General features: G+C 34.7%; 1 long non-coding RNA gene across 1 annotated transcript in view; it reads right to left on the reverse strand.

The window, feature by feature from the left end:
* Positions 1–3,272, reverse strand: part of LOC105445874 — a 49,738-nt gene extending 46,466 nt beyond the window's left edge. The window contains exon 1 of the long non-coding RNA XR_004064326.1: positions 3,133–3,272. This is a non-coding gene — a long non-coding RNA (uncharacterized LOC105445874). The remainder of the gene's footprint in view (positions 1–3,132) is intronic.
* Positions 3,273–16,944: the final 13,672 nt, after the last annotated feature.

Here is a 16,944-nt window from a genome sequence, read left to right on the forward strand (position 1 = left end):
TTTCTATACAGGCCACCTGTCTATACTGGCTATCTATCTTATTATTTTATTTTTATTTGTCGTTTTATTTTGACAGGGTAGCCCTTTCAGTTATAAAAACTGCTCGACCAAGGGGCCCTGTATTAACATAATCAAAAACATTTTTACAAAACATATAAACATACATAAGTTATAATGAACACAAAAATTAAACAAGATAAAATACTGAAATAAATGGGGAGGAGGGGGGGTAAAATATTCATGTAAGTACTATTTTAAACTATGTGAGAGAAAGGAGTTTGCAGTATTTTTTAAATGAATCGAGTGAGTTTAATAAACGTAAAGAAGGGGGTAATGCATTCCATATAATGGAGCCTTGATAACAGAAAGATCTTTTAAAATACTCGGTTTTGTGTTTTGTAATGAATAGAGGACAGGTAGTTGCATATCTGGTATCACACAAAGAAGAAATTCATGCAGTGGTCACCTACATGTAGACATGTACGTCAATGCATATAATAGAAGAAAAAAAATATGTTGTAGAACCTGTCTAGAAAGCCCACCACCTATCTACAGCAGCCACTTTTTCTTATCCCCTATGGCTTCAGTAGACAGGTTTAATGTCTGTACAGAATACCAGAATAGGTGTATTTTATTTCCAGATATGTAATTTTTGACATGTGTTAAAATCTAAATGCAGTGATGAGCAAATTTATTTTTAAAGACCACTTGCCTACAGTGCCAATTGTCTGTTTTTCCTTAGGTGGCCTTAATACTGTGTGAGTCAAAAAAAAGTTTACACCTAGAATAATGCTAATTATTTTAAAAATCATCTATGAACAGTAAATTATTATACATCTTATGAAAGAGTGTTTTATCCCAAATCAATTGGTATCATTGTTGTGTTGATTGTTTTATTCAAATATCACATACAGGTGTAAGCAGCTTTGGCGCAAGTTGATTTTTACACTCTCGCAAACAATGCCTCCTGTTCATCCAAGCGTGAACACTTAACACACAAAATGATATTAAATGATTTGGGATAAAAAAAACTCTTTGATAAGATGTATAATAGTTTACTGTTCATACATGTACATGATTTTTTTAATAATTAGCAATTTTCTAGGAGTAAACTTTTTTTTGACTCACACTGTAGACAGGTATAATTGTAGACTTTATTTTTAGATATTATGTGGTAAATTAATGAGGAAATGCACAAAAACCGACAATATCCTGATTATGTGGTTATTTGAGTCACAATAGAATGATGTATTGCTTGTCATGTTGATACCGGTACCATAATTCTTTTGAAATCTGAGAATCATGCAAATCATCTGTACATTGCAAAATTCATTCTAAAAAATGATTACCGGTAATTTCTGTGCATGTCCTGTTTATTATGATTAATTGGTAACATTATTTCCATAGTTTATTAATAATGGAATTCTGGGGTGGTTTTACTTTTATGAAAAATTGGTTTATCATTTAATGCGAGGCTTTCTAATTGTTATAACTTTAATGATTTGCAGGAAAATAAACTTTTATTGATACTTGTGAGAAACAATATCTGCATATCATCTATTCAGAACAAGAGGGGCATTAAGTCTGTGTAACAGTGTATGAGTTAACATCCTTCTGGCTCCAAACATATCCTATTTGCAAATGTTATTCTCACATTACCTGACCAATTTTTTTAATTATTCGCATTTGTAATTAAAATCAATGGACCTCTAACTAAAGGGAAAATAAATACTATTGAAAGGTCCCTGCAGTGTTCATGTCCAAGTCCAAATTTTTTTATCTCAAAAGTTCCTGATTACATGTGCATGATTATGACTGTGTAAATTTGATAGCGTTAATGTACAGCTTGTGAAAAAGGAAGTAGCAAGAATAATCATTCATACTTCCAAATTTCATGCTAATGACCAATGTATCATTATTAGCAAACAATTTTACAAAGTAATTCATAATCAACACATTGATATTGATGGCTTACATGTATGCTCATACTACATGTTTATGTATAGTTTCTGACAAGAGATTTGATAGATGGTTAAAGCTGCTGTTTAATCTCAGAGTCAGAAACTAATAATGCTTATTATCTTTTTTAAATTAAATTTCCTGAAATTTCAAAATTTAGCCTTTCATTTCATAAATATAAAATCAAGTTGATTGGAACCCCCTCACCCTTCAAAAAGGGATTTATATTGAGTCGGATGACACTATTTAACAAGAAATCAACAGCGATTCTAGCGATTATCCTGGTATGACCGACTGGCATTCATAAGCCTAATTTACTGTTACTTTAGACAGCCAATCAGCGCTCGTATATTCGCGTCTTGTTCCTTTTAGTTTCTGTTTATATTGATCCATTTCGGCTTTCTGTTTCATTCTTGCGTTTTACTCTGATGAGTGCTAGTCGAAAAGCTTTAGTTATGGCTCTTTTTAACGGGATTCTCTGATTTTGTAGTACCAATCATCTTTTCAGAAATCAACACATTAACTTCGTCATATACTGAAGAAGAAGAAGAAGTCATATTTTCAAACAGTCATATAGTGATACAAATGAATATGAAAGAGTAACATTGTATAAAATATGACAAGACTGCAAATCACAATAATAACAATGAATGCAAGATAACTGAATCTGAATCTGTTCTGATCCTAGTCCTGACGTACTCAAAAGGGATGTTGACCAACAAGAACGTTATCATTCAAGAGAGTGTTTATTGCATTGATTTAGTACACTTTGCAGTCGCAGGGACTAGGGAGGGACTATGCTTAATTATTATCCCTTTAAAGGCTTTAACAAAATAACAAAATTACAATGAACATGTTGAATGAATACATTCCATTCATCTCTCTTGTCCACTCTAAACCAAACTTGGCTCACTCTCACTCCTAACCATGCACAGAACTGGCCAACATGAAACTGGTCATAAATTATCATGAAGAAATGAGCTTTCGCCATGGCCATGCCATGTAGTATTATGAAGAATTGTTGGAAAGACGAATCTAGCGAGATAGGGGATACTGACAACGCACACACCCAGCGTGAGCCCGCGGATGACCCACCCACTACCCGTACCAAACCCGTCAGAAAAAACAACAAACGTAATACTGATTTCCCACAAAATATCGCATATAATTTACCTGATTAACGATGAATTCCTCAAAATTACTCTTCTCGGAACAGCTTCACACGTCTGGTAGTGATTTAATCTAGGAAACCGCATTGAACATCAATTTAGCGTCAAGGTGTTTCTCCAAGCAGTGTTGAATTGTCCACTTGAACACATACATTGCGTGTGTGTAAAATCAATGGCCAGCGCCAGCCCATTCAATCGATTGATGTATGCAGAAAGATAATACAGTTACAAGCTGTTTAATTTTCAGAGGTTTTTTTAGCTTTTAGTTTTACATAAAATCAAATCAAATAATTTTCTTTATAGTAAACAACATTTTTTTTTATAATTCTTTTGCGCGATATCTGGAATCATCGTGATTATTCCAAGAAAATTACAAATATGGAAAGTCTGATAAATTATATAATTTCCGAGATGCGAGACTAGTTTAAGAAAGTCTCGAGATGATGAAAATATGATTCTGGGGTTTCGGGAAGGGGTGGGTTATAATGTCGTGAAGATTTTTTTTGGGGTGTTGTTTGTTATTTACTCATTCATTTTTTTTCTTCAGAAGTGGTGCTCCCGGAGGGGGGAGGGCTGGAGTGGGGTACAATGGCCAACACTTTGTCAGTACCCCCAGAGTGTCATTTTTAACGTAGGAATAGTGCCCCTTTTGACTTCAGATGAGTTGCCCATTTTTCTTTTTAAATAAGTGCCCTTTCCCCTTATCACAAGTGCCCCTATTCTAAGCTGATGTGTGCCTTTTACTTTCATTATTGTCCATTTCACTTTGTCATAAATACTTTAATTTAAAAAGTGCCGCAGTCTTTTAAATAAATTCCATTTTCCTTCTGAAAAGCGCCCCTTTTCTTTTTGTAATATGTGCTCCTTCCCTCTTTTTTCTTTTTGATGAATGCCCCTTTTTTTACCTTTGATAAATGTCCCTATCCGAATCTGATAGGTGCCCAATTTTAGTTTGACCAGTGCCCTTTGCCCTTTGTAATTAGTGCATTTTCATTCTAAGACGTGTCCCTTTCATCTCTGATGAGTGCCCCTTTTACTTTTGACAGATGCCCTTTTACTTTTTAGTAAGTGCATTTTTCATTTCCCCATCTGATAAGTGCTCGTATTAACTTAATGATAAGTGCCCCAACCCTTCTTATAAATGGCCCTTTTCACTTTTGAAAAGTGCCATATTCAAGTGCCCCTTGATAGTTTGGATGTAATTACGCTTTGATAAATGCCCTTTTACCTATATTTCTAACTATAACATTAATTCTTTTCCTGCCACTATGATGGAAGGCAGTGAACCAAAAATTTCATAAGAACGAACTTTGCCCCTATAATGAATATAATCGTTTTTTCCCTTCTCTCTTAAAAAAATTGGAGTTCATCCCAGAAAATGTATTAATGACATTTTAGGGTATATAAAGACGAAACAATTTCAAACAATTGTAATTATTCGTTTTGGGACCACCCTTTGAACATGCCACTTTTTCCAAGAAAGTGCCCTTTTATTTTAACCTCCCCCTCCTCCCTAATTGAAAGATACTCCTCCGCCCCTGAAAAAAAAATGATTTGAAACCCCTTTTCATCTCACAAAAAGTATACTGTTTAATGTTCTTGTTTTAGCTGATCGATACGAATCGAACGTATTACAAGAAGTATACAAAGGAGGGCAGTATTAATTTTTTCATCACATCAATTTGTATTCAATACTTTTTCAGTTCAAATGCTCATACGAGAAAGGCAGACGTTTCGTAGATCAGAAATATGCAAAAGAACAGAAAGAGAGAGAGAGAGAGAGAGAGAGAGAAGGAAGAGAAAAGGGGCGATGAGAGTCAATGAGAGAGAGAGAGAGGGGGAGGGGTGGAAAGAGGGTGGGGTAGTGAGACCCTGAGAGAGAGAGAGAGAGCCAGAAAAAGACTAGCGAAGAGAATTATATGCAACCCATGAATCAAATAGTCAGGTATGATGAGTAACTCGATCAACATAATAGCTATTGAATCAAATATTTTGGCGGGAAAGCCCGATATTTAAAAAAGAAAATCCAATTCGGCCTGTTTATACCATAATTATTGTTATTGTTGATGTAAAGCCTCGGTCACAAATGCAATTACGAACTGCTACGAACGCCGTATATACGAACGATTTTCAGACAATGGAAATTCAGAAAGACAATGGAAAAACAGGGAGATTCGTACGAAATTATCGTTAGTACGAACCTTTGTGGCGTAGCATGACCAAAGGTCCAAAGCACAATATCTCAATGTATTTCTCAAACAAATATAATAAAGGCCTATATGGCGGGAGGGGGTGCAGAGTGGTAAAACAAAATTATCACAGAGTCTTTGTGGAGGTCATACCTCAGTCACAAGGGCCTACTTTTTATGTTACAGTGTATAAGATGGCCCCGACAGCTAAGCTAGTAGTGGCACGGTGTAATATTAATGTTTAATATATATAGATAAAGCAGAATTCCTGTCCTTCGTGTACTTCGTATAATACTTTACTTTGTTTACAAGTTAATTGCACGCTCATTGTATCGATCAATTAAAAGAATTGCAATAAATATGGACTTTGAGTGAGATAAAAAATTAGTTTTACATCAGTTTTTCGTTTTCAAAGAGTTTTTTTTTTTAAAGCACTAGCTGGGTATCGAACCCGATACCTTCCAGTTACCAGGCGATTACCTATCCACTAGACTTATGTGTCACACTGCTAATCTCCATGTATTTTTTCATATTGATACTGTCTTATTGTTGTAGATGTGGCAAAAGCTTTTTAAAGAAAGAGTATCACATATTATTTTCTCCTTTGTTGAGGAGCTGGTGGTGTCCAATTTAAAAAAAAAAGATGGACAAGTCAAAACATGTATTATGGGGTGAAGAAAAAATAATTCAAAAACATGGGGTATAAAGGAAAAGCTGGGAGTCGAACCGCTGCAAACTGCTGACTTAAACTTAAAGTGAAATGGCAATAGGCCACTGCCCTGACATAGCATAATGAATAGAACACGGGTCTATTCAATTCAGTATATGCTACGAATTCTATAACAGGGCACCAATGAATAGGGAAGCTTGGCTATTCGATTCTGTTTTCAATAGCTTGCACATGCAATTTTTGAATAGTTACGTAACAAACTACTTAGCTCTTTCTGACATGGCATCAATTAAATAATTGAAAAAACCCGACCCCCCCCCCCCCCTTCATCGAGCGTATATGTTTTTATCAATTGCGAGTATTACCAAAGAGGCAATAATAGCATTCCTGACATTGCAATAATGGCCGCCTTATGTTGATGTATATATATTGTCCCTAAAGGTACTGAAGAGGCTCTTTCTCCTTGTTATGGAGGAAAAGCTTTCAATAACCCCATATAGGAAAAGAATATGTTGTTGTTGTTGTTTTAGTTTTAAGGGCGTGTGTCATTCAATTATGAATATTTACGCTGCTCGGCAGTCTTGGCTGTATTTGAAACAGAGCATCCAATATACCTGATATCTAATACTGTCAATTAAAACAAATAACTAAATAAACAAACAAATATAGACCTCTTGACCCAAGACTGTGGGTTTTTATTGTTGAGCACTATTTAATTTTGCTCGGGTATACAGGCGAGGTGGGGTGAATGCTTTCAAATGTAAAAGGCCCTTTGTCTCACCTCGTGCAAGATTAGGGCGCTTTTATTAAATTTGTAGGAGAAGTAAAACCCTGTTCATCATTGTTTTCATGTTGCTTTACGTGTTGTTTACAGACTGGAAAAGGATAGAACGGGACAGTAGAGAGTGAATAAAACGAGAAAATTATTAAAAAAAATATTTTTTTTAAACGTTGTAAACCTGGCAATAGGAGGCTCTTGAATCCAGCTTTAAAAATGGACATGGCTTTGTGGCTTAGGGTGCGTTTAATCGACACCTTTTCACCCTAGAATCACGGTTTCTAAAGACGTTTAGTTTAAAACGCAATGCGTTCAAGCGATTTTTTCGTCGGTCGTAAAAATAAACGTGTTTGAAAACACAAACATGAAACGCTGAAAAAGATGCGTTTTGTATCATGATTCAAAAGAATCGCGGTCGCTAAAATTCGATTGAACGGACGGAGTTCTCAATCATGATTGTATGACGAAGCCTCTTCCGGTTTGGGAAAAACCGCGCGCCCGCTTTGCATGCAATTTGCGTTCACTATACCATCGTGGCCTGTTCCGTTATGTTATTCATTGTTTTTCCTTCTATCATTTTCTCTTTCTGTCTTTCCTTATGTTATTCTTTGTTTCTTCCTTCTATTCTTATGTTATTCTTTGTTTTTTTCCTTCTATCACCTTTTCTTATGTTATTCTTTGTTTTTATCATTCTATCATTTGCTCTTTCTGTCTTTCCTTATGTTATTCTTTGTTTCTTCCTTCTATACTTATGTTATTCTTTGTTTTTTCCTTCTATCACCTTTTCTTATGTAATTCTTTGTTTTTATCATTCTATCATTTGCTCTTTCTGTCTTTCCTTATGTTATTCTTTGTTTCTTCCTTCTATACTTATGTTATTCTTTGTTTTTTCCTTCTATCACCTTTGCTTATGTAATTCTTTGTTTTTATCATTCTATCATTTTCTCTTTCTATCTTTCCTTATGTTATTCTTTGTTTCTTCCTTCTATTCTTATGTTATTCTTTGTTTTTTTCCCTTCTATCACCTTTTCTTATGTTATTCTTTGTTTTTATCATTCTATCATTTGTTCTTTCTGTCTTTCCTTATGTTATTCTTTGTTTCTTCTATACTTATGTTATTCTTTGTTTTTTCCTTCTATCACCTTTTCTTATGTAATTCTTTGTTTTAAGCATTCTATCATTTGCTCTTTCTGTCTTTCCTTATGTTATTCTTTGTTTCTTCCTTCTATACTTATGTTATTCTTTGTTTTTTCCTTCTATCACCTTTTCTTATGTAATTCTTTGTTTTTATCATTCTATCATTTGCTCTTTCTGTCTTTCCTTATGTTATTCTTTGTTTCTTCCTTCTATACTTATGTAATTCTTTGTTTTTATCATTCTATCATTTTCTCTTTCTGTCTTTCCTTATGTTATTCTTTGTTTCTTCCTTCTATACTTATGTTATTCTTTGTTTTTTCCTTCTATCACCTTTTCTTATGTAATTCTTTGTTTTTATCATTCTATCATTTGCTCTTTCTGTCTTTCCTTATGTTATTCTTTGTTTCTTCCTTCTATACTTATGTAATTCTTTGTTTTTATCATTCTATCATTTTCTCTTTCTGTCTTTCCTTATGTTATTCTTTGTTTCTTCCTTCTATTCTTATGTTATTCTTTGTTTTTATCATTCTATCATTTGTTCTTTCTGTCTTTCCTTATGTTATTCTTTGTTTCTTCCTTCTATACTTATGTTATTCTTTGTTTTTTCCTTCTATCACCTTTTCTTATGTAATTCTTTGTTTTAAGCATTCTATCAATTTCTCTTTCTGTCTTTCCTTATGTTATTCTTTGTTTCTTCCTTCTATCATCTTCTCTTATGTTATTCTTTGTTTTTATAATTCTATCACTTTCTCTTATGTTATTCTTTGTTTTAATCATTCTGTTACTTTCTCTTTCTATCTTTCCTTATGTTATTCTTTGATTCTTCCTTCTTTCACCTTCTCTTATGTTATTCTTTGTTTTAATCATTCTATCACTTTCTCTTTCTGTTCTTCCTTATGTCATTCTTTGTTCCTTCCTTTTTCACATTCTCTTTCTGTCTTTCCTTATGTTATTCTTTGTTTCTTCCTTCTATTTTTATGTTATTCTTTGTTTTTTTCCTTCTATTACCTTCTCTTTTGTTATTTTTTGTTTCTTCCTTCTATTCTTATGTTATGCTTTGTTTTTTCCTTCTATCACCTTTTATGTAATTCTTTGTTTTAAGCATATTCTATCACTCTCTCTTTCTGTCTTTCTGTCTTTCCTTATGTTATTCTTCGATTCTTCCTTCTTTCACCTTCTCTTATGTTATTCTTTGTTTTAATTATTCTATCGACTTTATCTTTCTGTCTTTCCTTATGTTATTCTTTGTTTCTTCTTTCTATCACCTTCTCATTCTTTGTCTTATTATTGCGATCTATGCTCAAAACAGCAGTCGACAGTCGGCCGTAAACAATTCCAGAAAGCGCGCGCCGAAGTTCCTGGGCCATACTGCGCAGTGTGATGCGCAGTGGTTTGGCTCGCAATGAGCTAGAATCAGCGTTGATGAAAAATCGCTTGAACGCAAACCGCAGTGACCTTGCTTTTTGTAACGGCGTTTTGAATTGTGATTCATGTTTGTGATTCTAGCTTCGAAAATTCGATTGAACGCACCCTAAAGCTACCGGCCGCAGGCTACGATGACTGCCGCCAGCTAGCTGACTGCCGCCATTTTATTAAAATCTTTTGGTTTTCTGTTGGACCCATAGAATTGAATCCCATAGAGACCATTTACACCATCAGAAACCAATAGAAACCGACAGGATCCATATAAACCAATAGGACCAATATATTAATAGAAACCGATAGGATCCATATAAACCAATAAGACCAATATATTAATAGAAACCAATAGGACCAATAGAAACCAATAGGACCAATAGAAACCAATAGGACCAATAGAAACCAATGGGACCAATAGAAACCATTAAGACCCATAGAAACCAATAGGACCAATATATTAATAGAAACCACTAGGACCTATAGAAACCAATAAGACATATAGAACCAATAGGACTAACATATTAATAGAGACCAATAGGACCAATAGAACCCAATGGGACCAATAGAAACCACTATGACCAATAGGAAACGATAGAAACCAATAGGTCCAATGGGACCAACAGATGTATCTCATGCATATTCATGAATTACTTTACACGTCTCACAGAAAAATACATTTATCATGATTTGTTAAGGAAATTACAACAAAGCACATCAATTTTGTGATTTGTATTTTCATTCGGCAATTTTATTGACCAATAGATTATTTGTCTGATCATGTTACAATTACATTCACGTTTTAGCAATAGATAATAAGGATTACTAAGTTAAACCAAGAAATAATATGTTAATTGTTTATTATATATTGGAAAAAAAAAATAGTGTTCATGAATTCGCTTCAATGATCTTCGTGATAGAGTTAATGCAAGAGATACCTATTAGTGGACAGTTACCAACATCGATTATGAGATATCAGTAAATCACTGTTTTTTCTATGACTTATTGGGTCGACAATAATTTTTATATAACTCCAAAATTGGAAAAAATGATTATTTTTAATATCTGGCTTTTCCGGCAAAGTATTTGAATTATTTGTAAATAATGGATTGAGGTTCTCAGACTTTATTTGATTAATGGGGTGTATTGGATTCTCTTCACTGCCGACTGGCGAAGGTACCGCCCCCCGAGCCCTTTTGATGAATAACCATGCCCAAGGCTCCCCTGTAGTTTTGTCTTCATTGCCCCCTCCACCCACAATAGGTCTCTATTTTCTTTCTTTTTCACATCAACAACAAAAACAATAATATATTAGTATAAAACTCCAAAATGGGATAAATTATTATATTTTAATATCTGGCTTTCTAGAAAAAATGTATGAATTATTTGTAAATATGTGGATTGAGATTCTCAGACTTTATTAGATTAATGAGGTGTATAGGATTCTCTTCACTTGTCTCTTCCTGGCTCTCTTTATTTCTCTCTCTCTCTCTCTCTCTCTCTTCTCTCTCTCTCATTGGGACTGAAAAAATATTGAATGTACTGGCACCCGATCACGTTTGCGCCCAAATCCTAAATAGTTTAACTTTTTGCATATCCAATAGTTTTTAAAAGTAGTATTATTTTAGTTACCATTTCCCAGAATAAATTTGAACTGTTAGAGCCGGTCTAGATCACATAGATTTCCATTCTCTGTGAAGGTTGTAAAAGGATCGTTTTAAAAATAAATGAACATTTGAATGTACAAAGTATGAATTCTCTTGTAAGTTTGCTTAGTTATATCTGAAAAAAATATTGTGTATTATTGATGTTCCATTGTTTCGTTGTGAAATTATATTTTTGTTGAATATTGATTAAACACCTAATTAGAGACAAAGAGAAAAACAATATTGATCGTTTTAATAATCATCTGAAGACCTACTTGTTCACTGTTAGTGTTAACCATCAAAGGGGTCCGGTAACTTTGTCTTAGATCCTTTAAAAAAAATCCTTGATTTAGCTCATGCTGCAATGATAATTATAAACCTTTAGGTCATAAGTCAGGAACCCCATGACTATTACAGGCCGATCGCCTGTCTGATTACCAAGATATTTATGATTGGAAATCGAAATCAAATTTTGCGTTTGCCAAACGGTGTTCATAGCATTACAGTCTATCGGGAAAAACGAGTATGGTAGAACCGGTCACTCAAAGGTTTTTTTTTTAACTTCTTCGAGGCACTTCTTGATTACTTTGAAGCGCAATTTTTTAGGGTCTCAATATATCACCATATCACAGACACTGAGAACAGTACACGTAGGGCCGTACATCTCAGATTGAACATTGTCAAACGATCCCTTTAATGAATAGGCCTATTTATAGTTCACAATTCAAGTCGTGTAGCATGAGTCAATATTTCAAGTACCCACAAAGTTGCCCTTTTACGTGAAAAAAATGACCCCTTATTTTTCCCAATAACTATCCCTTCCCCCTTATCGTAAATGCCCTTTTACCTATGATTAATGACCTTATTTTAATCTGATAGGTGTTCTTTTTACTTTTGACAAGTGTTTTTTTTTCCCTTTGAAATAAGAGTCCTTTTTTAGGTGCGAGGGGGTACCCCCCTTAAAAAACCTCTTTGGGTATGTTTTATTCTTTTCTTTTCTTTTTTCTTTTTTCTTTTTTAGATCTTAAACTAATCAAATTACCTTGTCTTATGATATGGGTCTTTGGGGGAGAGAATGTTTTGATTTTAGTACACAAATAATTGCGGCTAAAAGATTTGACGTCTTGATTGCGTTTCCAATACTGGTAAAGACCAGTATTGGAAACGCCCCAATTTCAAAAAATGAAATGGAAGCTCTCATTACCAATCATGTAAAAGAATATGTTTTGACTAATACATGATGATAAAAAATTGCCGGGAAACCGCCTGCTAATTCATATATTTGGTAAATTTGTTTCTCTCATGGTCTGTGAGAGATATAGGGTAGTCCCATATACATCTTTCTGTGTATAGTGCTTGTAACTTTACGAAGAATGGGCCAAATTTCTTATCATTTTGATGATTCCAGAACCTTGCAGATGCTAGATGCTAGATGATCAACCTTTTCTGATCGATTCCACAACGTTTCTTTCACAATGCAATCGCATGACCATAACTGGTCTTTACCTTTAACTTAACGGTTGAATGGAAGGAGAATCATGTTAGCGTTTTTGCATTGTGTGTCCTGTTTTATGTGTTTTGATTGTATGCATTTGTGCTGTGCTAACTTTACTATTTTTGTTAGATATTTGTTTTCGTTCTATGAAGATGTGTTTCTCTGTTTTCATTACGTCTGTTCCTCAAGTAGGGCGCACATCCAAGCTTTGTAAAACGAGGGGCACAAACCTAAAATTCAATCAATGACAAACACGCACAAAAACTAGGGATTCGCGATGACAATAGTCAAAAAATCTCTGATAAGCAACAACAACAACAAATTTTAAGAAATCCATGAAAGAAATTAACTATGAAAACAGAACAAGAAAAAATGGAACAAACAGAATAATTTTATCAAGTTTTCCAGGTTCCTTGTGGGTCGAAAATGTGAAAGGGGTGAGGATACACTTTTCTATTATGCTCTTAGAATATGGCACGTTAAGGGGTATTTATGATGAGCTTCTGCTGTATCATTTTTTGAAAATATGTCTCCTGTGTAAAAAGAAAAAAAGAAAAAAGAACAGACAAAAAAGAATGCATCATGAAATTGAATTAACATACTTACATACACCTTTCTGGAAAAAAGAATATGGCACGTTGATTTAAAAGGTACGCATGCCGATTATGCCCAACCCCCCCCCCCCCCAAAAAAAAACCGGCTTTGCGTCAAGTGCTCCAATAACATGCCGTCCGTTGTTTCCGTACATGTTCCGGGGGTCGCTGGAGAGTATAGCATGATACCTATTGTCAAAAAGGAGTTGCATAACCCGTCTATGGCCCCTTCATAGATACAATTATGGCGTACGACAATACAAATGAAGAAAAAAATGTTTCCCCAATTGTTTTCATTTGTCCCCCTATCAAAAATTATATCCCAAAATGCCCCCAAAATAAAACTTGATACTTTTTTTTCCTTCCTAATCTTATGAGTTTTTTTTTCTTTCTTCTCGGAATTGTCACACCATAAGTTTACTTTTAGCTTTACATTTTTTTATTTAAACATATTTGTCTTCATTTTCCTTTTAAAAATGTTCGCTAAACTATTCAACTTTTAGTGAAATAATGGAAAGACCTATCTCAAAGTGCTTAAAATATTATAAGAAAACTTTGGCAAATGAAATTATCGCTTTGTATTTTAAAAGCAAATTGTTCTTTATAATTTACTTTTATGTGTATTCCATAACAGCACTCGTAGATACCATAATTAATATTTTTCAAAATACTTTAAAACTTGTTAACAAATATTCAAAGAACTGATCCAAGCGCGTAGCCAGGATTTCATTTTAAGGGGGGCGGTAGTGAGCACGCAAAGCGTGCGAATCACTTAAAGAGCGCGCGAAGCGCGCTCCCTAGGGGGGGTGGGTGCAGGGAGGGGGGAGTTTCCCCCCCTCCCGCGCGAAGCGCGGAAGCTTTGAAAGAAGACGATTCGTTGTACCTTTCTCGACTCATAATCCTTGTCTGAATTCAGTCCCTCCCCTCTCTCGCGCGAAGCTTTGACGTTTCATTAAATTATTAGAGAAAGAAGACGATTCGTTGTACCTCTCTCGACTCTTAATCCTTATCTGTATTCAGTCCCTCCCCTCTCTCACGCGAAGCTTTGACGTTTCATTAAATTATTAGAGAAAGAAGACGATTCGTTGTACCTTTCTCGACTCTTAATCCTTGTCTGAATTCTGTCCCCCCCCCCCCCCCTCTCGCGCGAAGCTTTGACGTTTCATTAAATTATTAGAGAAAGAAGACGATTCGTTGTATCTTTCCCGACTCATATTTCTTAATTTGAACTCAGTTTCCCCCTTCCCGCGCGAAGCGCGGAAGCTTTGACGATTCATTATAACGTTCTCGACTCCTTTTCCCTTTTTCTTCCTACGTCCTCTTTCTTTTTTTTTCTTCTCTTTCTCTCTCTTTTTTTTTTGGCCGGCGTTTTGAGTGGGGGGGGGGGGGCGACCGCCCCCACCGCCCCCCCCCCCCTGGCTACGCGCCTGTTCATCAGGGTCATTCTGTAAAGTCGTTGATCTCTACGATGTTTCATAGAGATTGGTGATAGAACTCATAAAAGAAATGCGTGACACCTTTTTTTCACTGTTTTCACCAAGAGATGGCGCTCATTCAAAATGTTGAAACGGAAAGACTTTCTTCCCATAGCCACTTTTTCACATGAAAGTCGCATTATATTCATAGAGAAATAAATAGAGAAAGTGAAAATAAGAGAGAGGGAGAAAGAGGAGGTGGTTTCCATCTCTCTTTCTCTTGATTTCCATCTCTCTTATCTTTTAACATTTTTCTTTCTATTTACCTAAGATTATTATCTGTTCTCGATATAGCAACTTGTATTTGGGGGGAAAGGTGGCTGTGGGAAGAAAATAGGAAATATATACAGTATAGGCTTAAGGCCTAACATAAAAACTTGTTGTATTGCCCTTTGAGACCGACCCAAATATCTGGAAATGTACGGTCGGCATTTTTTTTTATTTTTTATTTTTTAATGAGTAAAAAAATATGTATTTTGTTTGACTTAGGATATCCATAAAATCAAATTATTCCAAACAATCTTCACAATGCTAGCAAGTTTTGCAGATAGTTGAAAACCAACTTCGTCAGCAGGAAAGCACAGAGTGTTGTCTCAACACAACATTGCAAATAATGTATTATTTATGAGGTGAAAATATATGAATGGAATGATGACTCTGAAACTCATGTATTAAAGCATAAAAAACTGAGAAATATCAGCCAAAAAAGGGCGGGAAAAAAAAACATTCAAAGCTGAAAATATCGGCCCAAAGAGGGCGACAAAAAAAAAAGTTTCAAAAAACAAAAATCTTTTCCGACCGACCGACCCATGTTTTGGCACCCAAGGGCAATACAACAAGTTTTTATTTTAGGCCTAAGGTTGCAGCATGTAAGCAGCATCTAAACATTTTGAATGAGCGCCACCTCTTGGTGAAATTGTAAAAATGTAACCTGCATCTCTGTGATGAGTTTTACCATCTTAGGGCTCAGTGGTTTAACTGTGATGACGCTCTGGGAAGAAAAGGAAGAAGGAAAACAGGAGGAGGAGGAGAAGGAGGAAGAAGAAGGACAAAAGAGGAGAAGGTAAGAAGGAGAAAAAAAGAAAAGGAGGAGGAACAAGTAAAAAATGGAGTGGGCCTAGGTGAAAAAAGGTTAATAAAGGAGGCCCAGGAGGAGAAGGACAAGATGAAGAAGAAAATGTTGAAGACGAAATAGAAGGTAGAAGAAGAAGCTGAAATCTTTCTTTTCATTTCGTTTTGAAGATCTCCATGGATATCTGGAGATCTGGAAAAATAGAATTGAATTGAATTGAAAAATTGAAGAATCTCAATGATTACTAAGGCTTACATTGTAAATTGTTGTAATGGTGAGATATACAATTAAATGTTGTATTTTATTAGCATTGATAACAAATTAAATATTTATAGGTGTACTTGTTAAACTGTATTAAAAGAAGCACACAAATTGAACTAATATACACAGTGTACTCATTTTTGCTATTTGGGGCGTTGTTACTTAAAATAGTGCATTTTAGAGTAAAAACTTTCTAATTGACCAACCCTACCTCGCTCACTGAAGAATATCCCATTGAGAATTTGCATAAATAATAACTTATTTGAATGACAATATGACTGTTCCATGATTTCTGGTTGTCCCATATCCCTGAGTTCACTTAAAGTTATTGGCATATTGGGTATGTCCCTTTCAAACCAAATGAAGAGCATATTTTAGAGACAGAAAAATTGTACTAATTTATGAAAGAAACAAGACATTTTGTATATTTTCGTGTTTTTGTCTTTCTTTGCTCCAAAATTGCTCTGGCAATGAAAGGAGCAAGTTATTGAAGTTAAATAATTATTATGGACAGACATAAAAAAAAGAGATAGAGGAGATAAATAATTGATAAATAATATCATATAATAAATTTAAATTTCCTCTATATAAGACGAAGATGGAGAGAAGAAGGAGGAGGAAGGAGAAGAGGAGGAGGAAAGGAAGAAGGAAGAAGAAGAAGAAGAAGAAGAAGAAGAAGAAGAAGAAGAAGAAGTAGAAGAAGAAGAAGAAGAGGAAGAAGAAGAAGGAGGAGGAAGGAGAAGAAGAAGAAGAAGAAGAAGAAGAAGAAGAAGAAGAGGAAGAAGGAGAAGAAGAAGAAGAAGAAGAAGAAGGAGGAGGAGAAGAAGAAGAAGAAGAAGAGGAAGAAGAAGAAGAAGAAGAAGAAGAAGAAGAAGAGGAAGAAGGAGAAGAAGAAGAAGAAGAAGTAGAAGAAGAAGAAGAAGGAGAAGGAGGAGAAGAAGAAGAAGGGAAAGAAAAAGGAGTAGGTGGAGAAGAAGAAAAAAGAAATAGAAGGAGGAAGAGAAGAAGAAGAAGAAAAAGAAAAGGAGATGAAGAGATAGAAGAAGGTGCACCAGATATCTTTCTTTTAGTTTCGTTTTTAAGA

Source organism: Strongylocentrotus purpuratus, unplaced genomic scaffold (assembly GCF_000002235.5).
Source record: "Strongylocentrotus purpuratus isolate Spur 01 unplaced genomic scaffold, Spur_5.0 spur5_scaffold_16, whole genome shotgun sequence".
NCBI classification, from domain to species: domain Eukaryota; kingdom Metazoa; phylum Echinodermata; class Echinoidea; order Camarodonta; family Strongylocentrotidae; genus Strongylocentrotus; species Strongylocentrotus purpuratus.